Source organism: Canis aureus, chromosome 35, assembly GCF_053574225.1.
Source record: "Canis aureus isolate CA01 chromosome 35, VMU_Caureus_v.1.0, whole genome shotgun sequence".
In the NCBI taxonomy this organism is placed as follows: Eukaryota; Metazoa; Chordata; class Mammalia; order Carnivora; family Canidae; genus Canis; species Canis aureus.
In genome coordinates, this window is record NC_135645.1 from 5,298,758 (window position 1) to 5,323,021 (window position 24,264).

Genomic DNA, 24,264 nt, shown 5'->3' on the forward strand with positions numbered 1-24,264 from the left:
CGAGAGTCCCCCCCACCTCCCACCTCCCACCCCCCACCTTTGCATCTCCAGCCCGGAAGACCGTCTCCAGCTAATAGGGCTGGGGGATTCGGAAGGCGGGTGTGGGTGGGGGAGGGAGGCTGCGCTGAGGCCCCCGGAGGGAGGCAGGCGAGAGACGGGGTGGGGGGTGGGGGTCGCCGAGGACAATAAGGCCGGATGTGGCCACCGGCAGCAAGCGCTCCGGGCGCCCTGGGTCTCGCGGGCCCGGGGTCCGCCCGCCCGGAGACACGCACTGGGCAGGCGGGGCCCGGGGCGCGCAGATGCTCGGCGCCCCCTCGCGCCCCGCGGTGCGCCTCGGGGCCCGGGGCTGGCGGGGGAGGCGCGGCCGCCGCAGGTCCTCTCCAGCCCCCTCCTCCTTTCGCTCCCGCTCCCTCCTCCTCCCCGCTGCCGGCTCCCAACTCCTCCCCCACCGCCCCTCCCTCGCTCCGCGGGCGCGCTCGGGCTGCTCCTCCCCGCTCTCACCCGCGCTCGGGGTCGGGAGCTAGTTGGAGCGCGGGGACCGCCGCCCGAGCCCAGCTCCGCGGAGCCGCGCGGAGGCGGGAGGAGCCCGAGCGCGGCGGGCGCGGGCCGGGGCCCCACTGCACCCGGAGCCCGCAGCCCGGGGCCGCCCTGCGCGGCCGCCCCGCTCCCGGCTCGCCTCCGCGGCTTGGCGCCGCCGGGACCGGGAGCCACGGAGAGCCGGGCACCTGCGCCCGCAGCCCCGGAGGTGAGTCCCGGGAGCCGCGGGCGTTTCCCCTGCGCGGGCTGGGGCTGCGAGTTGCAAACTTGCAGCAAGTCGGTGGGCAGCGGGGCAGGGGCCCCGGGGCGCCCGCAAGTTGGAAGCAGGTGGAGGAGGCTGCGGGCGGGAGCGGGGGGGGGCCCTGCGCCTCCTCCCGGTCCTCGCCCTCCGCGGGGCCCTCGCCTGGGCCGGGGCGTCGGGGCTGCAGCGCCGATGGGGACCCGCGCGGAGATGAGCTCCGGGAGGGCCGCCGAGAGCCCGGGCGGCGCGGCGCGTGGGAGCGCGTGGGGGGCCCCTCCCCGGATCCCACCCAGACCCCGCGGAGCCCAAACTCTGCCCCGCCGGGGAGCCCCAGACGCCGCGCTCCCCCCCCCCCCCCGCCGGGAGGAGGGGAGGGAGCAGGGGAGGAGGGGAGGGGAGAGCAGGGGAGAGCAGGGGAGAGGAGGGTCCCGCGCTCCCGCCCGGGCCGGAGCGGAGGGGTGCGGCGGCGGGAGACGGGGGATGGGGGGCGCGAAGGGCGATTCCCTGATTTATTTTTCTCATGGTAATTTGTCTTTGTGGTTGGGGCTGCGCATTCACTTTCCGCTCACGTCGTGCGGGAGCTCCGGCGCGGAGGGAGGGCGCGGGGGGCGCGGCGCTCGGGCCCGGGCAGGGATGGAGGCAGCGGAGGGGATGCGGGCCCCGCGCGGGGCGGGAGCCGGGGGGCAGGGCGCGGGGCGCGGGGGCGAGGCGGCCAGCGGAGGGGGACGGAGCCCGCGCCCCCGGCGGCCGCAAACTTTGAGCAGCGAGGAGGAGCCACCTGAAGCGCCGTTCTGGCCTCGTCCCCATCCCCCGTGCCCGGGGTCGGGAGGCTGCAGGCGCACGGGAGCCGCGGGCCCTGCGACCCTCGCCGGGCGCCCCGCGGAGGGGGCGCGGTGGGGGCGGGGGCGGGGGCGGCCCACCCTGGGGGCGGCCCACCCTGGGGTGCGCTCCTCCCCGGCGCTGCGCCTGAGCCCGCGCAACCGGGGCCCGAGCCGGGGAGCCCGCGCGGTCCCACCTGCTCCGCCTCCAGCCCTCGCCGCCTCCTTCAGGCCCCAGCAGTTCCAGCTGCTTCCACCTTTCCCGGGCGCCCCGCTCCCCACCCTCCGCAGCCTCCCACTGGGGCCTCCTCGGCCTCTCTCCCGCGCCCTCCGGGCCCGCCTCTCCGCCCCCCCCCACCCCCACTTGGCATCTTTTAGCCTATTCTTGCCCATTCTTTCCCCCTCCCTCACCTCCCGCTCTCCCCATTTCTTGTTGACCTTTAAAAGTGACCTCTCACCTTTTCTGAGCCTGGATGGGCCACCCTGGGGACGGCCCGGGGTGGTGGTGGTGGTTGGGGAGGATCTGGAGCCTGAGACCTGGACCTCCCAACTAAGAGAACGGGGTGGACGGATTAAGGAGCAGCTTGGAAAAGCCGCCCCTATCCTGTCGGAAAGGTAGACCCCCCAAGAGGAGGAAGGGGGAGGAAATATGAAAGAGATAGGGAGTTTGCCACTTGGTCACCCAGAAGACACAATTGCCTGGGGGAGACGCGCTCATCGGGAAGGGCTGCCTCTGGCTGCCAGGTTGGGGGTGGGGGTGGGGGAGCACCTCGCGGTATCCACAACTACCAGCACCAGTGTGGGAGGCGGTGGCCAATCTTCCATCTCCTTTCCGGTTCTAGGGAGTAAGTGCCAGAGCCTTTCTCCTCCAGAGCTAACAGCAGTTCGCGATGTCATCACCTGGACATCAAACACTTTTTAGGTACCTACTGTGTGCCAGGTGCCAGGCTAGGTGCCCATAGATACAAAGAGGTGCGGGGCTGAGCTCATGCCCAGAGAACTGGCTAAATTCATCAGTTTCGGGGATCCCTGGGTGGCTCCGGGGTTGGGCACCTGCCTTCGGCTCAGGGCGTGATCCTGGAGACCCTGGATGAATCCCATGCAGGGCTCCCTGCATGGAGCCTGCTTCTCCCTCTGCCTGTGTCTCTGCCTCTCTCTCTCTCTGTGTCTCTCATGAATAAATCAATAAAATCTTTAAAGATAAATAAATAAGCAAACAAACAAATAAATAAATTCATCAGTTTGATCCAAAGAAGACATTTGTGCGTCTGTCTGGGGAGGGAGATAGTGAATGGAGAGGTTCATGGGCAGTACCACACATCGAGGACTTGGTGCCAAATGGTCACCCAGGGCTTAGGAGAGGACTATTTGAAGAAAGCCTCTATACTCTGGGACAGAGAGCTGGGCTTGTTGACTCTGCCCCCCTCCCCACCAGCTGCTGGAATAGAAGGGAAGGCCAGGAAGGGGTTCCCTTTCCACTTCTAGAGCCAAACCAGGAAGGCAGAGAAGCTGAGAGAGGTCCAGCCTGGCTCTGTGGACTGACGTACACTTTGGGGCTGATGGAATCATAGAAGCTTTTCTTTTCTTTCTTTTTTCCTCTTTTTTTTTTTTTTTTTTCCCATAGAAGCTTCCTATCCTTGGTCTACCCTTCTTGGCTTATTTGAAAGCCCCTCTGTTCTTTACTTCTTATTGAGGCTCAAACCTGGAAGAGGGCTTGGGGATTGTCCATGTCACAAACTCTGATGCCTACAGAGGGCAGGCAGGTGACCATGGCTGTCCAACCAATGGCTGGACAACTGGATAGTCATAGCAAAATGGTCCAAATAAAATGGTCTAAACAAAAATGTGCTGCCCTTGAGCAGTCTCATGCCCTGTAATTCTAGATCAACAAATTAAGATGAAGCATTATGTCTTTGTGTGTATGTGTTATCATGTCTTCCAGTACTTTGGGGGTTGGTGGACACCACACAGCCTGATCCTACCTCTAATCTGCTGGCCTCCCAGCCCACCCTCATCCTCAGGGCCCATGAGGATTCTTCTATGACAACTTCTCTAGATGATGGGTTTCTTGAGGTCAGGGAGTCATCCGTCTTACATAAATCTGAGCACTTCACATCCACTGATGCAAGACTCCAGATGCACAGCCAGGACTGGGGCTCAGGTCTCTTCTCCCTCCCCAGATCCCCAGAAACCCAGTGAGTGTAAGCCACCTTTGTTCTTTACACAAAAGGAAGAAAATCCAACCGTGACTTTTTGCTTCTCCTAATGTAGTAGAACCTTATTCAGAGGTAGATAAGAAAAGTCTAGCAGCTCACATTTGATGTTCAGGGATCCCAAGGAATATCCAGAAAGTCCTGAGCCCTGGGTGTGGGTCTAAAAGGGGAAGAGGAGCCCCGGCAAGGGAGGAGGGATGGCAGACATTTATAGAGGATTAGCCTGGCAGGGCTGAAGATCAGTAGGTGGAGTGTGCACACTTGGGAGGAAGATGCTGTTGTGTCCAATTATTTTGAACATTAATCATGACACTCTTGTTCTTAATCTTGGTAACCCTCCTGTATCCCACAGGGAAATTCAATGAGGTAGCAACTCAGATCTCAACCATATAATCAACCTGTTCACTACTTTCATTGAGGACTGAGGTGTAGAATGGACACAGAGGGCAAAGGACAGTTCTCTGAGTAGAAATGCATTCTACTATGGAAGCCTTAAGTGATGCCGGCCTGAGCCCCATGCCTCCAGCAGCCAGATGTTCCCTAAGATCCTCAAGTGTTGGCTTTGTTATTTCCTAGGTGCAAGGTAGAGGAGACCAACAGTGGGGGCAAATTCACATGTTCGCCATTCACTGAGCATCTACCTAATACCAGGCGTTGTGCTAGAAGTTATGGATATGATGGTGAACAAGATCTATCTCTGGCCTGAATGGAGGTGAATTGGTATGACTAGGAGGACACAATTACTCGCATCGCCTTGACTTCTATGATGGAATTTACTGTGAGGTGGTTTTTAGGTTTTTTTTTTTTTACCCCTGTGGTTTGTCTTGGTGATCTGACCGCTAATGTGGAGTTGTCCAAAGGACTTGGAGTCCAGGGTTGTGGGAAGGGCTGAGAGGGCTAGGATCACATCACCTCAGGTCTTCCCTCAGTTCCTCAGATTTCTCACTCATCAAGCGGGGCTGAACACCTACCTTGTTCCTGTGGTGTGCACAGGGGCAAAGCCAGGCACCCGAGGATCTGGGGATGAGGACTGTTGGGAGTGTTGGTTATTTATTCTTCAGAGTCTGAATGACCCTTTGCCTCATCCAGTCACCTACATCATTAACCTGTCTTCATTGATTGGTGACTTTGTGTGTGTGTGTGTGTGTGTGTGTGTATGTGTGTGTGTTGGAAATCGTTACCTGCAATGAATGACTTTCCTTCACATTCAGATCTTTGCATTGGAGTTTAGGCACCAGTAAGTTGGCCTTAAATCCATGACAAAGCTTAACTAACTTGGTCTTAAATATATGAAAAGAAGCCAAAGCAAGTGGGTTGACTGATGGAGTCATTGAATTGCCGAATGGAGCCCTGGCTTTTACAGCTTGTGTGGGCAACACCTGGATTTCACAGTGCTTTACTGTTGTGAACCTCCCTCTCACTGACGTTCGATTTGATAACGTGGGCCTTAGCTATAGAGATGGCCCAACGATGGGCAATCTGGAAGGGGATCTTTGCGTATGCCATTCTCTGTCTCAGATGGAGGATTCTCCTCCCAAGACTTTTTTTCTGAAAAAAAAAAAAAAAAAATTTTTTTTCCCCCTATAACTGGCTTGAATGCTAGAAAGTAGCAGGGAAAAATTCCAGCTGGGAGCAGAGTTCTTAAAAGGAAGCCGGGTGCTGAATGTTCCATGGCTCTGCGATGTCACTGTTCCTCCCGTCTGCTGTAGTGTTTTGCTTTAGTGAGCATGAGAGATGAAAACCGAACCTTGCAGAATGCACTCTTTAATCCTGACATTAGTCAGGGTCTTACCGATGAGAAATTACTACACATGGTAGCTTCAAAATGGAAGAAAGAAGAAGGTGGTTTCCTGTCTCATTTGCTGCTGGGCACAGTGGGGAAAGCAGGAGGGGGGGACCCCAGGGACGGAGAACAGGCTTGGGAGGGTTTGACCTTGAGCCCACTTCCCAACAGTTGGGCTGTTGATCCGCCTCTACTCTGACTGGACACAAGAGGATAAGGATTCTGCTGGGCTGTCCCTGAGCAAATGAAAGCTCTAAAGGCAACGCTGTGCGTGCTGAGTTGTGCCATGACACTGCCCTCATTGATCTGTGTTTAATAAGGATGACTTAATCAGACTTGCACCTGGAACTCGTTTGAATTTGAAGCCTGGTCGATATTATCAGAATATCTTTGCATTTGAACCAAGAATGTCTCTGGCTGGCCTCTTCTCTGATAGGAAGGGTGGGTTCTGGAGGATGGCTGGTGACCATCTGCTCTTGTCAGTCCCCTGAGGATCAAATTGGAGAAGATAGGTTTAAGTTCCCAAAGGAGGAGTCTGGGTTAGAACTGAGGGAGTCTGCCCCCCCTTGAGCACTCCTGCCAGACCTAGAGTCCCCATCTGTGAAAACGAGGTGGTGAGATGAACCCTGAGACTTTGTGGACCTCGAGGTCAGCAGCCTTGAGTGGAGACTGTAGTCACTTCTCGATTTTCCAGGAAGATCTCTTTTTTGTGGATCACTTGTGGAGAATGTTTAGTCTAAGACCAGCTTCCGGTTCCTCCTTGCCCCCGACTGCCAGTGTGTTCACAGAGTGCATTCTCCTATTAGCCTCTGCCTGAGGCCAACGTCATTTGGAAGGTAAATCTGCTCCATATTAGGTATACGTGTGTGTGTGTAAATATACTCATACACGTCCATGTGTAAACATAGGTGCAAGGCATTGCAAAGCTGCGTTATGGTTTGATCGTCTGGCATTTTGGACTATGTGCAGCTCCGTTCATCTGCCTAGAGAGACAGTTTCTGGGAAATGGCTGGTGGGGTAGCAATTTGGATCTATCCCTACTGCCAACCCTACTGCTCCACCTGAGCCAAAGCTCCCTCCATACTGCCCTAGTCCCCTAGTCGTTGTCCTGAAGGGCCCCCAGGAGCTCCCCTTCAAGGAGTACAAAGGAGCTGCTGCAGTTGGCTCTTAATTATTCAGGGATGGATGGATCCAGTGTGTAAAGCAGCCGACCCAAGCCTGTTCTTTCCCTTCTTTTGGTGCCTGGGGTAACTCTATACCTGTCGTGAGAAGCTGGGGGAGATCTTATCATTTAATACAAACTTTTGTTTCTAGCAGCTGGTTCTCTCTGCTCCTCTTCCCTCAAGGCGCCTGGGGGAAGCCAGGAGCCCTGTGAGAGGCCTTATCCACCTTAACCAGGGTGTGTTTCTGCCCAAAAGCAGGACAGAAGAGGAAAATACCACTAGACTAACTCCAGCTTCTGTGGCGTCAGGTCCCTATAGGTTTCCTGGGATCCTGGTTTTCTTCCCACCTCCCATTTGTAGAGCCACCCGTACTTGCAGTTTATGGAGTCAGCTGGTCACCCGGGCCCTATCAGGAGTCTCAGGGGAGAGCAGTATCCTTATGGCACAAACTCCCAAACAGCCCAGCTCCCAAGAAGCACTTCTGTGAACGCCGATCAAGGCCGAGGGGCATTTCCCTGCATAGACCAGGTACCTTAGGGCCACCTGCTCCCTTTAAGTATCTCTCTAGCTTGCAGAGCAAGCCTCTCTTGACATACGGGGCCCAGTCTGGAAAGCTAGGCTCCAGTGGGCTCTGGTATTCGGGTAATAGAAGCCTGGCCCAGTTCGATGCTAATTCACTGATTTCTGTTAGAATCACCTAGAGAGCATTGAAAAAAAAAAAAAAAGAAAGAAAGAAATAGAGATGACCAGCTCCAACCTAGACCTTAATTAAGTCGGGGTCCTTGAGGGTGGAGCCTGAGCAATTGATATTTTTTTTGAGCTTTCTAATATGCAGCCATGGTTGAGAGCCACTGACCTAAATCTTCTTGCCTAGGCTCCCGCTGGCCTTACGCCAATGGCATGCAGAATCTCGTTGCCCTCAGCCCTTCAAAACAGCCAGGTCCTTTCTAGTAGCTACCAGCTACAGCTCCTGGCATTCAGATCATAGCTACTGTTTCTGTTCCTGTGTTCTGAATTTAATGACTTTCTATTATAAGCTGATTGTGGGAGCACCCTTCTAGTGTAACATCATCCTGGTCATTTCTTCTTAAAACCCATTTATAAAAGTAATGCATATTCATTCAACACTGTTGCTTATTTCCTTCTAGATATATATGTAACAAAATTGTGATTGTGCTGAGGTGCTTTGTAACCAGCCCCTTTCATTTAATAACACATTATGATAATTTTCCCATATCTGTCTGAGGTATTCTCAAATGGGCTTTCTGAAGGCCGCCAGTATTCCATCATGTGGATGTGCCATAATTTATGTAATGAATCCTCTGTGGGTTGGACATCTAGGTTGTAAACCATTTTTTACTATTATAAATAATGCTGCAGTGAACATCCTTGTATATAAATCTTTGTGCCTATTGATGATTATTTCCTCAGAATAGATTTCCAGAAGGGGAGTATTTATGCTTCTTTTTAACATGGACCATCTAGACGATTTTTGACTGACTTCCTATCACAATAAACATTTTTCTTATTCAGAGCTGAAAAAGCAAACTGTTTTCACTGGACTCCTATGAGGCTTCAAGCTGGCTGCTTCACCCCACTTGACCCAAAAGTCAAAAGCTTCACCCTGACTGGGTGCCGCAGCTCCCCCTCCAGGTGTCCCACAAATTACTGCTTACCCCCTCCGGGGGAGCTCCAAGTCTCTCCTGCCCCTAACTCCCAGCATCTTCAGTTTCTTCTTTCACCTGGTTGGCTTTTTCCTCTTCACATCTCCAGCCCAGGAAGTATGGGCAAGCATTCAGTGCCTTCAAGCTATTGTTCCATTGTGGCAGCTATTATTTATTGAGCTGTTACTATGCCCCAGACAGTCTTTTAAACTTTGGATACCCATTCTCTCTTTTAATACTCAACGGGCCTTATGTGCATTTATTCTACACCAAGAGCCTGAAACCTTGAGGGACAAACCATTTGCCCAAGGTCACCCAGTTAAAACGTAGTAGAGCTGGTTTTTTTTTTTTTTTTGAGCTGGGGTTTAAAGCCACGCTGTCTGACTTCAGAGCCTATCCTCTTAACTACGAATACTTTGCGTACTTTGGGTGTATGTATACGTATGTATATTTTGTCCTATCTGTGGCTTGTGGTATCACCGTGTTGTTCACAAAAGCCCTGTCAGCATCCCATGGACATAAACTGTGCCTTTCTCCAACAGAAGAGCAGTTCTCTCATACGAGTGGCTTTAGCCTTTTCACTTCCTTGATTCTGGGCTCACCCCTTCCTCCAGGGACCCCGTGCCAGAAAACATTTCTTGCTTCCTCACTGACCAGCTGCCAGGATCCCAGCATGCCTTGCAGCCTAGCGGGTCCCAGTCTGACATATCCCTATTGCAGCTTCTCCACCCAGTCAGAGCAATTTGGATGCTACTTGCCCAGTATGGCTTATAAAGCTGTCAGGGAGGCATGCTATAGTAATGATGGGGGGATAGGCAGTCTGACTTCTGTTGGACGTCAAATACAGTTTAAAGTGGAGGCCTGGATACATTTTTTGTGTACTTGCCTCTTGAACATTGCCATTGCCCAAAAGAGAGAGGAATAGCAACCAAAACTATCCTTCTGATTTGATTCTGACCATGACCAAGAGCTAGGTGATGATGTGACGGTGCTCGGATGAAAGACACCGCAGCAGCGTGGTGTTAATAACAGCCGAGGAAAGAAATGACATGGCCACAGACCTTCCCTAGGATGGAAGAAGTCTGATTTTAGGAAGCCTCAGCTTACGATTAAGGATTCCAAAAGGGAAGATGGTTTATGGCAGGTGAGATTCTGAAAAATGAAGCCTCAGAGTTTTATCTATGAGTTGGATGAAACTAGAGTAAGCAAGCTTATCAAATTTGTTGATGACAAGACTGTGATGGGCAGCTCCTATAAAAGACAGAATAAATATTCAAAATGATCTCAACAGACTGGAATGCTGGGTTTAAACCAACAAGATGAAATTTAACAGGGGCAGATGGAAAGTCACATTTAGATTGCACAAATTAATTACTCAAGTTCATGAGGGGGGTGGAGGGTGCGAGCAGACTTGATTTGGCTGAGGATCCGGAGGAAAAAATCTGAGGGGTTTAATTGTGCACAGGCTTTATAGGAACCAGCAGAGTAGACGGGCTTGCTCCAAACAGCACCGTCTTCAACGGTACTAAGAGAAGTGCAGGGACCAGATTGGGGTCATTGTGTCCTCATCTCTGGACATGGATTTTAGAGGGGACCCTGACCGACTGTAGTGTGCTCCATGGAGGGCAGCGAGCCACAGGAGGGGTTTGAGAAACCCAGCCACAAAAGATCTGGTGAAGGGAACTCTTCCACTTAGCAAGAAAACCCTGGGGGTCTTGATGGTTGACTGCCAAAGAGGCAGCACTTTGATAGGAGAGAACACAGCTCATCCATTTGGGAGAACCAGAAGACTCCAGAGTAGCGAGTACAGGAAGCTGGATTTTTTCAGAATGAGCATCTTCCCAACCAGATGGGTTGTGGTGAAGCAGCACCAGCTGTCAATCTTGCTGCCCAGGACCCTGCTCAGGGACTCCCGTACTGGAGGTGGATGATCGGCCCGGTGAATCTCTATCTCTGTGTGGCTCGGAGTCCGGAGGACACCTGCTGCCTTTCCTGACTGCTCTGGAGCCGTTGTCCTCAAAATGACGTCCCCGACCAGCGGTACCAGCACCACCTGGAACCTGTTAGGAGCGCAAGTGTTCTTGGGTTGAACCCCAGACCTCCTGACTCAGTGATTCTCAGGCTGGCGCCCAGCAACCTGCCCTTTAACAAGCCCTCCAGGCCATTATGTGCGCTGAGGTCTGAGACACTACCCTAGAACCCCCCCCCCGCCGACCCCAGGCCATTTTTTTCTGTTGCTGGGTGCTCGTGGCACTTCGACAACCCATAACACTTTACTGGGGAAATAGTGTGGAAACTTGGAAGGCATGTGGGGTTCGGGATGAGACAGCCCTGAGTTCAAACCCAACCCGACTGATTCTTGTTCCTGGGGGTTCTGTGAGCTCCATTCTCTCTCTGAGCCTTCTTTTTTTTTTACTGGAAAATGAGGGAGGACTAGTTTACGGGAGGATTAAATGACGTAGCATAACGCTTGTAGCTAGATGCTCACTATGAGTATCACGTCATACTGGGAAGGGTTTTATTGGCATAGGAGTTGGTCAGAGGGAGGCCAGGGTGCGGCCTCTATCCCCTACACCCACCAGGAGGGCACTCCTTCAGGGTTGGAGTTGGTTACCTCTGGGGCTGCCACCTTCATCCCTCCGTGGACAATGGAGAGCCACGGCCACTTTCCTTCCACCCCTATTCAGGACTGCGTCCTTGTGAGCACGAGCAGGTTCATCCTTCCAGTGGACGGGGTCTTGCCAAGCCTGATCTCTTGAGGTGTATGAGTCTAGCGTGCAGTTTGACCCACCGAGGCCATCGATGAGAGGTCTTGGGCCCGAACAGCCCTCAGCAGCCTCTAACTTTACATGGGTAAGGAGCCTGAGTTCCTGGTGTCAGCCAGGCTGGGGAATGAGTGGGCCCTTCTCGGAGCTGGAAGGTGCCAGGGTCACCTCTAGGAGTCCCTACGGGGCGGTCAGCCGGTGGCGTCTTCAGTTCTTCAGAGACACAGAGCTCGTTGCCCAGCAGGTGCCCATTCAGTTTTGAGTCGACAATGTCTAATAGAAAGCTCTTCTATTTCTCTGAGGTCTGTGTCTCTCCCCGAGGGCACCATCTCTTCCCACGTGGCTGTTCCAGGCAAACGCGGTCCCTTCCACGCCACAGCTTTTCAAGCATTGGGGACCAATTGCCTTCACGTCTCCCCCACTTGCATTAGTGCTCCTCTGACTTGTCTCTTCCTCCCTGGGCACAGAACTCTGAGCATCCTCCCGCTTGTCTTAACTTGTGGTCACAAGGACCAAATCTGGCCTTCCAGGTGAGGCCCGGCCAGCCACCCTCATCAGTGCAGGCACCACAGCTTCTGTTAACGCAGCCTCAGTTCTGCACTGGCTATTTTTGGCAGCCACGTGGCCCTGCTGACTTTTACTGAGCTTGCAGACAACCATTCCCCTCAGGTCTCTTTATTATAACTCGGAACTCAGCCCCATCTTCCAATTTTGTCTTTGTGTTGCGTTAGTTTGCTAGCGCTGCCGGAACAAAGTACCTCAAACTGGGGAGGCTTCACAAACAGAAGTCTGTTGTCTCGTGGGCAATAGAGGCCAGAAGCCTGAGATCATGCCCTTGGCGGAGTCGGTTCCTTCTGAGGCCTGCGAGGGAGAGCTTTCCCCTAGCTTCTGGTGGTTTCCCGACAATCCTTGCCCTGCCTTGGTTTATAGAAACATCCCCCTAGTCTCTGCCTTTATCTTTGCATGGGGCTCTCCTTGTGCACCTGTCTCCAAATATCCCCCTTTGTCAGGACACCAGTCGTGTTGGATTAGGGGCCCACCCTCCTCAAGTATGACCTCATCTTCACTCATTACATCTGCAACAACCGCTTTCCAAATTAGACCACATTCGGAGGTACTGGGGACTGAAACCTGAACGTGTGGGTTTTAGAGGGACACAGTTCAGCCCAGAGCAGCGCTGTGGCCTTTTTGTTCTTATGTTTGGGACTCTACCTTTTTCCCTAATTCATTTCATCTTGTCTACGTTCAGTCCATCCCTCTAGCCCACTAAAATATTTCAGATTCTAAAAATAAAATAAGATAAATAAAATAAAATAAAATAAAATAAAATAAAATAAAATAAAATATTTTAGATTCTGGGGGGTGCCTGGCTGGCTTTGTTGGCGGAGCACACGACTCTTGATCTTGAGGCCGTGAGTTTGAGCCCCCAGTTGGGTGTAGAGATGGCTTAAAAATAAAATCTTAGGGATGCCTGGGTGGCTCAGCGGTTGAGCATCTGCCTTCAGCTCGGAGTGTGATCCGGGATCCAGGATCAAGTCCCACATCAGGCTCCCCTTGAGAAGCCAGCTTCTCCCTCTGCCTGTGTCTCTGCATCTCTCTCTGTGTGTCTCTCATGAATAAATAAATAAATCTTTAAAAAATTAAATAATATTTAAAAACAGGTATTTCAGGGGCATCTGGGTGGCTCAGTCAGTTAGGCGTCTGCCTTTGGCTTGGGTCATGATCACAGGGTCCTGGGATTGAGCCCTGCATTGAGCTCCCTGGGGAGCTCAGTGGGGAGTCTACTCCCTCTCCCTCTGCTTCTTCCCTTGCTTGTGCTCTCTTCTCTCTCTCTCTCTCTCTCTCAAATAAGTAAATATTTTTTTTAAGAAAAGGAAACAAATGTTTCCAATTCTGTCTCTGACATCCAATATATCTGCTAATAGCTCCCACCTTCAAATGCTTCCCAACTATTGGTCCAAGGAACTGATAAGATCTTGAATGCAGTGGGATGATTCAGAGCCCTACATGCACCTGGATGCTTCCATCTACAGGGACTTGATCCATTGGCAAGCACCCTTGGATATGATTGCTCAGCCAGCTCCATGCCCTACTAATTTTCCCACCTTTTAGCTTCCTTTCTCTAGCTTATATGCAACGATTTCATGAAGAGATTGTCAAATGGTTTCGAGATCAGCTATAGCAGCAAACCCCATTTCCCTCACCTACCAGCCTGGTGACCCCGTCAGCAGAGAAGATGGGCTTTGCCTGACAGGACTTTATTGCTGAGCACACACTGCCTGCCCGTGATCTCAGCTGCCTTTCCCAAGTGCCCACCACCCCTCGTTTACAGTCTTTTCAGGAATTTTTCCCGGGCAGCAGAGTGAGTTTCCTTCTGTGTGGTTTGCAAAAACCACCCCAGACCCGTTTCTAGAAGCGCCTCTCGTGCTTGCCAGGATGCTGTCAGGATCGCTGTGAGATCCCCGCAGCTGCTCGGAGCCCCATCTGCATGCACCCTGGGTGCGCGGCTGGGCCGAGTGGCTCAGACGCACGCGCAGCAGCTGGTGCTCTTACAGCCTGTGTACCAGCCTCCAGCTTGGGCCTCCTGTGCCCAGGCTCCTCTCGCCCTTGCCTTGCCCCGGGGTCCCGCGCCCTGATGGAGAAGACCGAGCAAAGCTGCAGGAGGAGCTGAAGGCCCGCCAGGGAAGCCCCCAAACCTGTGGACCCCAGATTAGTTCCCTCGGCCTTCGTTCCCCTTCGGCTCTTCCCCTTCCCCGGTTCCCCTCATGTCCTATGACCTCTCCTTCTCTTTTTCCTGTTCCTGCTCTTCGACTCCCTGAGGGTGAGACACAGGGAAGGTGAGATGTGCATCAGGAGCTGGCCCACCTGGGCCGGGGCCTGGCTGAGGTGTCTGGTGCGGAGGGCAGCCCGGGGCCACGCAGCAGGGCTCCGGTCCTGGCTCTCCGGGTTACCCGGTTACCCGTTACCCGCAGAGTGACTCGGGCGGAGGATTTCTCCTCCCCGAGGCTCGCTTCCTCGGCTGTAAGGTGGCCCTAACACCCGCTCCAGAGGGCGATGGGGGGAAGTGATTTAAAGAGCTCCTTTTAGTGAGGCAAGACATCTAGAAGAGTCCCTGGGGGCTACGGGGAGGAGGCTTGCGGGGGAGCTGGCGGAGGATGCGGTGGGGACGGGGGCCCCTGGGGAGGAGGCAAGGTCACAGGCTGGGCCCAGCACGGGGGTGTCGGCCGTGACTCTGGGATGGGAGAAGGAGTCTGAGACAAAGGGGGAAGGGAGAAGCCCTAGGATTCTGAGCAATTTGTGGAAGAGGACGTGGGCGTTAAGAGGATTTCCTAGAGTTTACTGAGAGCTTACATTGTGCCAGGCCATTTAAGAAGCTGTTTTCTGTATTTTAGCTCACGAAAGCCCTAAGAGTAGGAATGGCATTATTACCCCCATTTTACAGATGGGCTGACTGAGATAGGGAGGTACTGGGTAGCTCTGGTACAGACAGAGAGAGGCAGAGACACAGGCAGAGGGAGAAGCAGGCTCCACGCAGGGAGCCCGACGTGGGACCTGATCCTGGAACCCCAGGATCACGCCCAGGGCCGAAGGCAGGCGCCAAACTGCTGAGCCACCCAGGCGTCCCTACTGGGTAGCTCTTCAGCCAAGCCAGGCTTCCAACCCAGGTGGGCCTGCTACCTCCTAGCTGGCTCTCTGGTCCATCCAGCCAACATGCTTTTCCACTGCCCACTCCCCGTCAGCCCTCGTCCCCGGCTGGATCCTCCTGTAGGATCCTCGCACCATCTCCTCTTCATGGTGGTGGGGTGGGGCGCAAGGCCCTGGCCTTCTCTAAAGACACTTCTCAGGGCACCTTCCTGAAGCCCTAACTCACATCCACGTCAGTTCTCCCCATTCCCAGCGTCGATCTGTAGCAGGATAGATTTACGTTAGACTACAGGGCGAACTTCCCAAGGGTGAGTTGCAAGAGCAGTGGACACAGCTAGTTGCAGGCGACTCTGGCATGACTTAGCTGAGGTCCCGAGGGCTGAGGAGGAGCGCGGAAGAGGAAGAGGACTGGCCTTCTGAGTGGATGGTTCTGGATGCTGGAGCAGCGGCGGTGATGAGGGGCTCCTCTTGGCAAGACGGCTGCCGCCCGCTCGTAATTAACCCATGGCTTTAATTACACTTCGCAGCCCGGTCCTGCTGAGAGAGAGGATTGCTTTGAGATTGTCGCGCTGGGCTAAATGTCTGGAGCAGTTTCCACTTCACCAACTCCTCTCCTCGAGATGGCAGGACCAGGGGGGACGGCTTTGCGTGGGCCCGGGCCTGGGGGATAGGAATGGTGGGCATGCTTGTGACTGCCACCTGCCCTGCTCTGCCCGGGTCGCATGTCTGGGGAAACCTCTCCGACTGTGAATTAGGCTTCTGCTGGCGCTTTGGTGCTGTGGCCTCCCAGGGACTCTGAAAGCAGGAAGCGGGGAGCACAGTGAGAAGGCCCGGCTAGTCCTCGGGGTGGATGGATGCCTTCAGCCCCAGGGACTCATTGTGGTGGGATCTGCTTCGTATTCTCAAAGAATAACCCCAGCGTGCGGGAGCCTACTATGGGCCAGTCTGTCACTTAGGTCTCCGGGAGGGCCATAACGGAGGGGGTTAGCTCCTGCTTTACGCAGGACAGAAGGACCTCAGGGAGGTCAAGAAACTTACCGACCATCGCACAATATAGAGGTGAGGTGGAGAAAGGATTTAATCCCAGGCCCCAGTGAACCCAGAGCAAGGGCTCTTTCCACCTGACAATGGGCCTCTCCCAGTAGCTGGTGGCCTCTCCCAGTAGCGTCTCCTGTAGACCAGGAGTGCAGGGAAATGTGCTTGGCAGTGGAGGGAGATAGGAAACCAGGGCGATCAAATATTTGGCACATGCAGTGTTTTCCGCTGCAGTGTTGTGCATGAGTGCTTACTGCTGGGAAGCCGGGGGCTCTGGGTCTCTCTGGGTCATTCTGTGTCCCGAGGAGGTAATGAGGAAGCTTTATGGGAAGCCATCCTACTCTCCCACAGCACAGCCATGGCCTCCCTCCCACCGACTCTCTCTTTCTCCCTCACTCCCAACCCCTAGCCCTGTGCTGGTTCTCAGGCTGTCCGTCTCCTATGACCTCCCTGGGGCAGCTACCTGGGTGCCATCCTGAGCCCTCTAGTGACCACTCCCAGGCCTGCATCTTTGCCAAGAGCCAACGTCCTCGGTACTTCCTGAGCCTCCAGGATCGAACCCTCGGGCCTGACTCACAGGCTGTGTATGTGTGCACGTGTTGGGGGATCATTTCACAGAGGCCTCGGGTAGACTCTGCTGCCCCGTGGAGGCCCTTCCTCCCATCCGAGTCAGAATTCATATCCCCATGGTTCTTGGGCAAAACTCTAAACTCCATCTCCTGTCCTCATAGATGTCCCACACTGCCCTATGTGGGACCTGCACAGCCCTGCGCTTGCTCAGGTGTGACAAGGAGACTAGACCAGGGGGACCGTGTCTTGGATGCTCAATGTGCCTGGCACTCTGCTCTCTAAATTACCAGGGGACTGTCCCAAGAGTTGTTTCCTCATCGTTTGAATGGGGAAACTAAGGCTCTGGATAGTTCGGTAACTGACCCCAGGTCAATGTCTCTACCTTACTGACTCCCTTTGTTCCCTGGCAGCCCTGGCAGTGGAGGGCTTGCAAGAGAAAGAGGCTCAGCAGCTCAGAGACTACCACCCGCCCTCCTCTCAGTGTATTCAGCAATTGGCTTTGGGCCTGCCCCCTGGAGGCTGGGCTCCCAGGACAGAGCGCCTGGATATTCAGCCCAAATCACACCCAGTCTTGGAGATTCGGGGTGGTGAGGCTGGGGGCGCACAGCAGGGGGCATTTGGAGAGGCTCGCATCTCAGAAGCACTGATAGAAATCCAGCTCCACTCACCACAGGTCTCGGATGATCTTCCTGTGTTAGAAGGACCGGTTCTGTGGGCCTGACACAAGCTGGCACCTTCATGAGGGTGTGAAGGTCAGTGGGAGGGAGGCCCGGCTTCGGACGCCGGGTGGTCTGCGTGCGTGGACGATCCGTCCTTGCAGGCACGAAGGAAACTGAGATTTCTCCCGCTGGGTTTGCTCTGATGGGACTGTGCCCAAGTTGTCCCTGGTTCTAAACTCAAGACCTTGTGCAGAGCTTACATTGTGGCTACAGATGTCAGAGAGAGCCGACGGCTTGGAAGGACCGGGCGGGCATGTAGTGCAGGCAGCAGGAGCTGGGGCGTGGGGGTTGCGGTGGTTCTGGAGTTCCGGCCGGGCCAGGCCTCCGCATCGAGCCACTGTGGACGTGGCTGAAAGATGGGCCTCTCTGGCTCTGGGGAGGAACACGCTTCTCCGGTTCTCAGCATCTGGCAGTGATGTTTACATTCAAAGCGAGAGGCGGGAAACCAGGGATACCCGGCCTGCCTAGGCGGGGATGCTGAGATGGGAGGAAATGGCAGGATCCAAGTGTCAGGATCGCTGCAGCCTGGACACCCCATGTGCAGGCCCACATGCAGCAGAGAAGAGCCAGGGAGGGGAAGAGAAGGCGGAGGCTGGCAGCGGTGCCCGGGATGGAGCTGGGCGCCTTGGTGCCACCTGCTTGGTTCTCTGGACTGTGACAGCTGTCAGCGCAGCACAACACAGGGACCTTCTCTGAGGCCACAGACTTGACCCCCGACCCGTCCTATTAGCCTCTTCTGTTCCACCATGAACTGACCGACTGTCCAATAACGAGGAAGACGAGCACCCGTCTTGCACCAGGACTGTGCTGGATGCTTGAGATCGGAGGGGTAGCTGTTGCCTTCTAGGGGTGTGGGGGTGACAGTTCCAGGCAAGGGCAAGAAGGCTTAGCTGGCGTCGCCCACACCCGTGCCTGCCCTGCGGCGCTAAGTTCCCAGGAACTGGCGGGGTCACTCACTGGCTCCATATAGTCTCAGGTAACTCACCCTCACCTGCTCTGGGCAAAACGAAGAGGACGAAAGCCATGTTTTGAAGGGGTGCCTCTCTGTTGCCGGAGAGCATCCACACCCGAAGTTTCTTCTCCAGGCAACTGAAACTTCCCTTTACCGGAGTCTGTGCGGGACACGGCTCTAATTGCTTCCTACGTTATCCCGGTTGATTCTTACACCAAAAAACAAACAATTCGGAGTTTGTTGCTGTGATACTCATTTTAGAAATGAAGAGGGGAGGGGCAGCCCCAGTGGCTCAGCGGTTTAGCGCCGCCTTCGGCCCAGGGCACGATCCTAGAGACCTGGGATCGAGTCCCATGTCGGGCTCCCTGCGTGGAGCCTGCTTCTCCCTCTGCCTGGGTCTCTGCCTCGCTCTCTGTGTCTCTCATGAATAAATAAATAAAATGTAAAAAAAAAAAAAAAAATGAAGAGGGGAGCCCAGGTGGCACAGTCGGTTAAGCGTCCCACTCTTGTTTCGGCTCAGGTTCTGATCTCAGGGTCATGGGATCGAGCCCTGTGTTGGTTTCTGTGCTCAGCATGGAATCTGCTTGGGATTCTCTGTCTCCCTCTCCCTCTGCATCCCCCCCCCCACTCATGCTCTTTCTCTTTCTCTTTAAAATAAATAAATAAATAAATCTCTAAAGGAAGGTAGTTGCACTGCCATCGACTAAGAGGCAGTTTCAGATCCTTGTTTCCAGTTCCAAACTCCATGTGTCCCTTCACACCACATGGTGTCTGCTCTCGGTGTGAGTGTCCTGGGGGACTGTGGTCCTGGGCTCTGGTGAGCCCTGTGTTCTGGGCTTGCGGCGGGCTCCCTGCCCCACACCCAGTAGAGCTAGCCATCCTGGGGACTCACCCCATTCCTTACGGGTAAGCCCTGCTTGCTCCCCTCTAGATCTGATAGAATTGGACCTGAAGCTGCTCACCCCCCGTGCCCGTATCAGCAGCGCCTCTCCCTTCCCTGGGCATCTAGGACACTCAGCAGGGTGCTCTTCCTTTTCATTCCTCCAGCACACTGGAGTGCTTAAAAAAAAGGCAACAATAAAACTCAGAAGGAGTTTCAGAAAGAGAGGAACAGATGCCTCTGGGCTCTAAGTCAACGAAATCTCTTGGTCGTCTCCACCTTTGAGGTCAAAGTTCTGGGGGAAAAGAGCCCAAACCATTCCCTTCTTGCTCTGGGTTGTCCTGGCACATGGGCCAGGGTGGCCCTCTGAGGAGGGGGCGGGGGACTGTTACTGCCCACTTGCCATACCACGCTTTGGTGGGGAGGGGCAGATCTGAGCTGGTGCATTTCCTTGGGGCCCTGACCCCTGTCATCCTTTCTCGTGTCCATTTTGAAAAGGGACGTATGCTTTAACGCTTCTCTTCCCTGGCAGCACCGTAGAACCACCGGGGGTGGGTGGGGGGTGATTAAAACTTCTGGAAGCCCAGGCCCCACCATCAAAGAGAGATTCCATCTATTGGGGCAGGGGGCTGGGCACTGGTATCTTTGCCAGGGCTCCCCAGGAGAATCTCGGGGACAGTCAGGGAGAGAAACCCTGGGGCACCTCTTTGCCTTGCCCTCGGCCCTTGGTGCTGCCTGCACGGCGTGAGAGCCTGTGATGGTCTCCCCGATGTGAGCTCCGTCTCCCAGAGTGAGGAGAGGGCCCCGCAGGTCTTCGAACCCCTTTGCGTGGCCTAGCGCCTGGCACTGAAGCCTCCTCGAGGTGTGCTGTTAAGGACAGCTCAAGTCAGGAAGCATCCCGGTTGCCCCCTCCCTTTCTCTTTCTTTCCGGGCACCGATGGGGCGTGCATGGGTCCTCGATTGTGTACCTCTAGCTTAGGGTGAGGAGTAGGGTCCTGAACCCCTGCAGCACTTCAAGGTCCCTGGTGGATGTCTGTGGCCGGCAACAGCAGGGGACGGAGGCGGCACCTTTTGTGGAGCAGCGAGGGAGCTGCACTGGCTCGTGTGTTCTCTGTGTGTGTGTGTGTCTCTCTCTCATACCCGGTGATCCTTGTAGCCGAGCCCGTAGGTCCCTCCACACAGGGGTGGGGTGGGGCCTGACGTGCCAGGGGCGAGGGCACAAACCTTGGCTCCGTGTTTCCACCTGATGCATGTGCGGGGCCCGCCCTCACCCCGCAGGGGAAGCTTGTCGAAACCTGCAGAGATAGGGAAGACCCTGGGTCCCCAGTCTCTCTCTTTACAGACCCCCCCACTGGGAAGAGAAAGTGGGAGTCTCCCCACGCTGAGAACCCCTCCCGGAGAGCAGAGAATGGGCTGTGCGTGTGTCGGTAGGAGTCTGGGTGCAAATTCCCTTTCATCTCCGGCTGAAATGCTGCGCCTTGATTTCCTGCCAGCCCCGCCACGGGCCCGCGGACCCACATCTTCTGCGGCCTCATTGAAGACTGGGTGGCATTGATGCAGCGGGCTGCACTGGGAAGCTCGGGTTTCCTCGGCCCCACAGGCCGAGCCACATCAAAAGCACACCTGCAGTGGGGCCCGGAGCCCCCCACCCCAGCCCTGGGCAGCTGCAGGCCCTCCCCGCCTGCCTCCCGCCACTGCGCCCCGAGCCCAGGGCCCAGGGGAGAGCCCCGTCCAGGAGGTGTGCACCCTACCTGCCGCTCGGATGGCCATGCCTCTCTCCTCCCATCCCCAGAGGGGCCCAGCTTGGCCCTTCTCCACGCACCTGCTCCCTGGACTGCCTCTGCTTTGTCTCCCGTCTGTAGGTTTTCAGATGTGTGGTCTCTGCCCGCGACCTCTGTGCAGTCCCTTCCCCCGTTCCCACCTGACTCTGACACTCCGGTTGCCTCCTGGCATCCCCCACCTTACCACTCTCCACAGCCTCTTCTCCGAACCCTGTCCCTCCCGGGCTTCTGTCCGGCCAGCCTGCACACTTCCCCCGCCAGCTCTCTCCCTTCCCGTCTGATCCCACCCACCCATGAGGGCCGGGACTAGCCCGCCCGACGCAGGCGGCCCCTTCTCCCGGGCCCTGAGCGGGGGCGCACCTCAAGGAGTCCTTTCACAAATACCGACTGTGTGTCCCCGGGTGCAGATCGCCCGTGTGCTTGTGCGTGGACAGCACGGACGGGCAGCCCTGCCCCCACGGAGTTTCTATTCTAAGCGGCAGAGACAGAAAAACCACAGTAAATCGTGTAGCGTGTGAGAAGATAATAAACATGTGATAGGATGTGGTTTTAACTGTTGGCAGGACAACAATTTGAATATATTTCCAAATAGGACGATGCTTGCATTCCCATGTACCCCTTACTTGGCTTCGACAGTTGCCGATATCTGGCCCATCTCGTTTCATCCATTCCGTGCTGCCCACCCCCCCACCTCCCTGCCAAACTTTTTTTTAATCCTGGCATGTTTTACTTATTTATTTATTCATTCATTTATTCATTCATTCATGAGAGACACAGAGAGAGGCAGAGACACAGGCAGACGGAGAAGCAGGCTCCATGCGGGGAGCCCGATGCAGGACTGGATCCCAGGACCCTGGGATCATGACCTGAGCCGAAGGCAGATGCTCAACCACCGAGTCACCCGGGTGCCCCTATCCTGGCATATTTTAAAATAAATCCCAGGTATCATGAAATCTTATCCATAGATACTTCAGTGTACATCTCACCTGGTTAAGATGTCTTTACACTGTACGTAAACACGTTGCCATTGTCACACCTAGAAAAACCAACAGTGATTCTTCTGGAAGTCTTTAATTCTGCTGTGTCTGATCATCTTGCCTCACCAGGTGTGTGAAGCCCCTTGAAGGCCAGGACCACGGTGTTAAAAAAAAAAAAAAAAAAAGCATCCAAAGCTTGGAGACCTGCACTGGCCACCTCATCCTGTTACCTAACAGGTCCACCCAAAGATTATTTAATTCTCTGGGGAGATGTACTTTGGCTTGACTCTCAATTTATTATTGATTGGGGGCCAGACTTTATGAAGTTAATGTTAACATATAGGTTGATAAGATAACACAGATCCTTACCCAGTGGAGATGCAAATGGTTTCTGTTCAGTGGAAGAGAGAACACTGGAGTTACGGGTCTTTAGCCCTGTAGGTCATTAACCAGTTTTGTCTCTGCTTCACCAACTCGTCCCTGCATGCCTTCCCTGACCCATGATACAAACCCCTGTTTGGAAATTCTCTTTGGAGCTAGCTTTACCATCCCCCATTAATGAGTTAAATTATAAATTGCATCGACATAAGGACATTTGACACGGGCTTATCCATTTTCTGCGTCTTTCCTTAGCTGAGTCTACTGTTTGGTGTGGAGTAGACGTTTGTGGACTTGGATTTATACTTGACTCCGTATCCTATTATAAAGGGGAGATTCAAGGTTTCAAGTTGAGAGGTGCTTCGCAGATGTCACGGAGCTGGGGAGTGAGGATGGAGGTGGCCGAAGCGGGTCCCCTGGCTCTGGCTCCCTGTGGAGAGAGAGAGGAGGGTCAGGTTCGGGGGATGCGGGGCTATCTAGAGAGCCCCTGGCCACCCTCTGCTCCTGGAGCAGTATCCTGGCCAAGCTCTACCAGCGGGGAGGGGAGGAAGTGGGGAGGAGTGGGGCATAGGAAGAAAGGAAGGAGGCAAGAACAAGATGCCTACAGGTGCATGCGTGTGCATATGCGTGTGTGGCAGGGGTGTGCCCAAGAGGGGTGCTCGTCTGCCCGTGTGCCCCCATGCTCAGAGGCCAAGGGTAACGTTGTGGGAGCGTTCTTCTACACCCCCTAATTACCACCTTCTGATTCCTGGTGCTGTTCTGAGTTGGGAGCGGGGGTTCCCCTTTACAGCTTATCCCGATTATTCCATCACAGTTTAGGCCCGGGGATGCAAAGGAGGCAGAAGTATTGACAATGAGGTGGAGCCTGTCGTGGGAGGGATTGTGTGTGGTGAAAAGCAGCTGCGCTTTTCATCCTCTAAGGGGTCGTGTTTCTGTTCCGGGAACTGGGGTGGTGGTGGTAGGGTAGGTACGGGGAACAGAGCTGATGGGGGTGGGGGGTAAGAATTGCCTGTGGGTTCCCAGGACTGGAGCTGCTCCGTGTGTGGAAATGATTCCTCCCTTTACTTAAATTACCCAATTTCCACCCAGGCTCCCTCAGCCTCTGGAGTGCCTGTTCCTCCAAACCAAAGCAACATGGAGTTAGGGAAAGCTTTGCCCTCCAGGGCCCCATCCCAAACTTCCAAGTCCCCCAGTTCCCAATGTCAGTGTTCCATGTGGCACCAGCCAAGGCCAGCAAGCACCCTGGAGGGTTGTTAACAAAAAACATTTAAAAAAAAATTTTTTTTTTGCATGTATTTATTTGAGAGAGAGAGCGCGCAAGTGTGGGCACAGAGAGGGAGATGCAGACTCCCCACTGAGCAGGGAGCCTGACCCAGGGCTCCATCCCAGGACCCTGAGATTAGGACCTGAGCTGAAGGCAGACCCTTAGCCAACTGAGTCACCCAGGCCCAGTTGAACCCCCAAAAGGGGGTTTTTCATTTAGCTTAAAGGTTGGATGTGTTCGAAATTTTATTCAAATTGGCATGGAAAAGCTTTAATAACATCTTTTGCTATTTCTACGTGGAGCTAGAGTAACTTTGAAAAGCTACCTGTCGAATCAGCACCAACTGGGGGACATTGTTGGTCCTGGAGACTGGAGGGGGAGAGGAAAGGGGCGGTGTTTCTTGTCTCCCCGACTTTCTTCATTATCACTGTCCTGGCTTGGCAGGCCCTCCCACCCTCCTTTATTGTCCTCTCCTCATTCAGTTCATGTGCCACCCCCAGCCATTCCTCGGGAGACATTTACCAACTGCAGACACTGGAGACACAAAGATGAATGAGACGCTCTTCCCAGCTGGAGATGCTCTGGGCCCGGTGGACAGTGATCCTTCATGAGTGAACAGTGCTTTCTGGTCGACGGAGCACAGTCACATTTGTTGTGTGTTTTAAGCCTCATGAGAATGGGGGATATGAGCCAAGACCACCAGCATTATCCATCCCAGAGGAAAGGGAAGAGGAAACTGAGGCTCAGAGAGGTTGCGGGCCATGTCCAAGGTCACACCAGTGGTGCACCGAGGGGCCAGAACCAGAAGAGCTTTTGGATAATGGCCAACCCCCTAATCTCTGGCTGCACAGAGGCTGGTAGCTGGAGGTCACGGGAGTT

The 24,264-nt window shown here is 54.6% G+C and overlaps 1 protein-coding gene across 2 annotated transcripts in view; it reads left to right on the forward strand.

The window, feature by feature from the left end:
* The first annotated feature begins 652 nt into the window (after positions 1-652).
* Positions 653-24,264, forward strand: part of SEMA5B (semaphorin 5B) — a 118,557-nt gene continuing 94,945 nt past the window's right edge. For both annotated transcript variants that reach the window (XM_077884609.1, XM_077884614.1), the window contains exon 1: positions 653-745. The gene's annotated coding sequence lies outside the window, so the exon portion shown is untranslated. The remainder of the gene's footprint in view (positions 746-24,264) is intronic.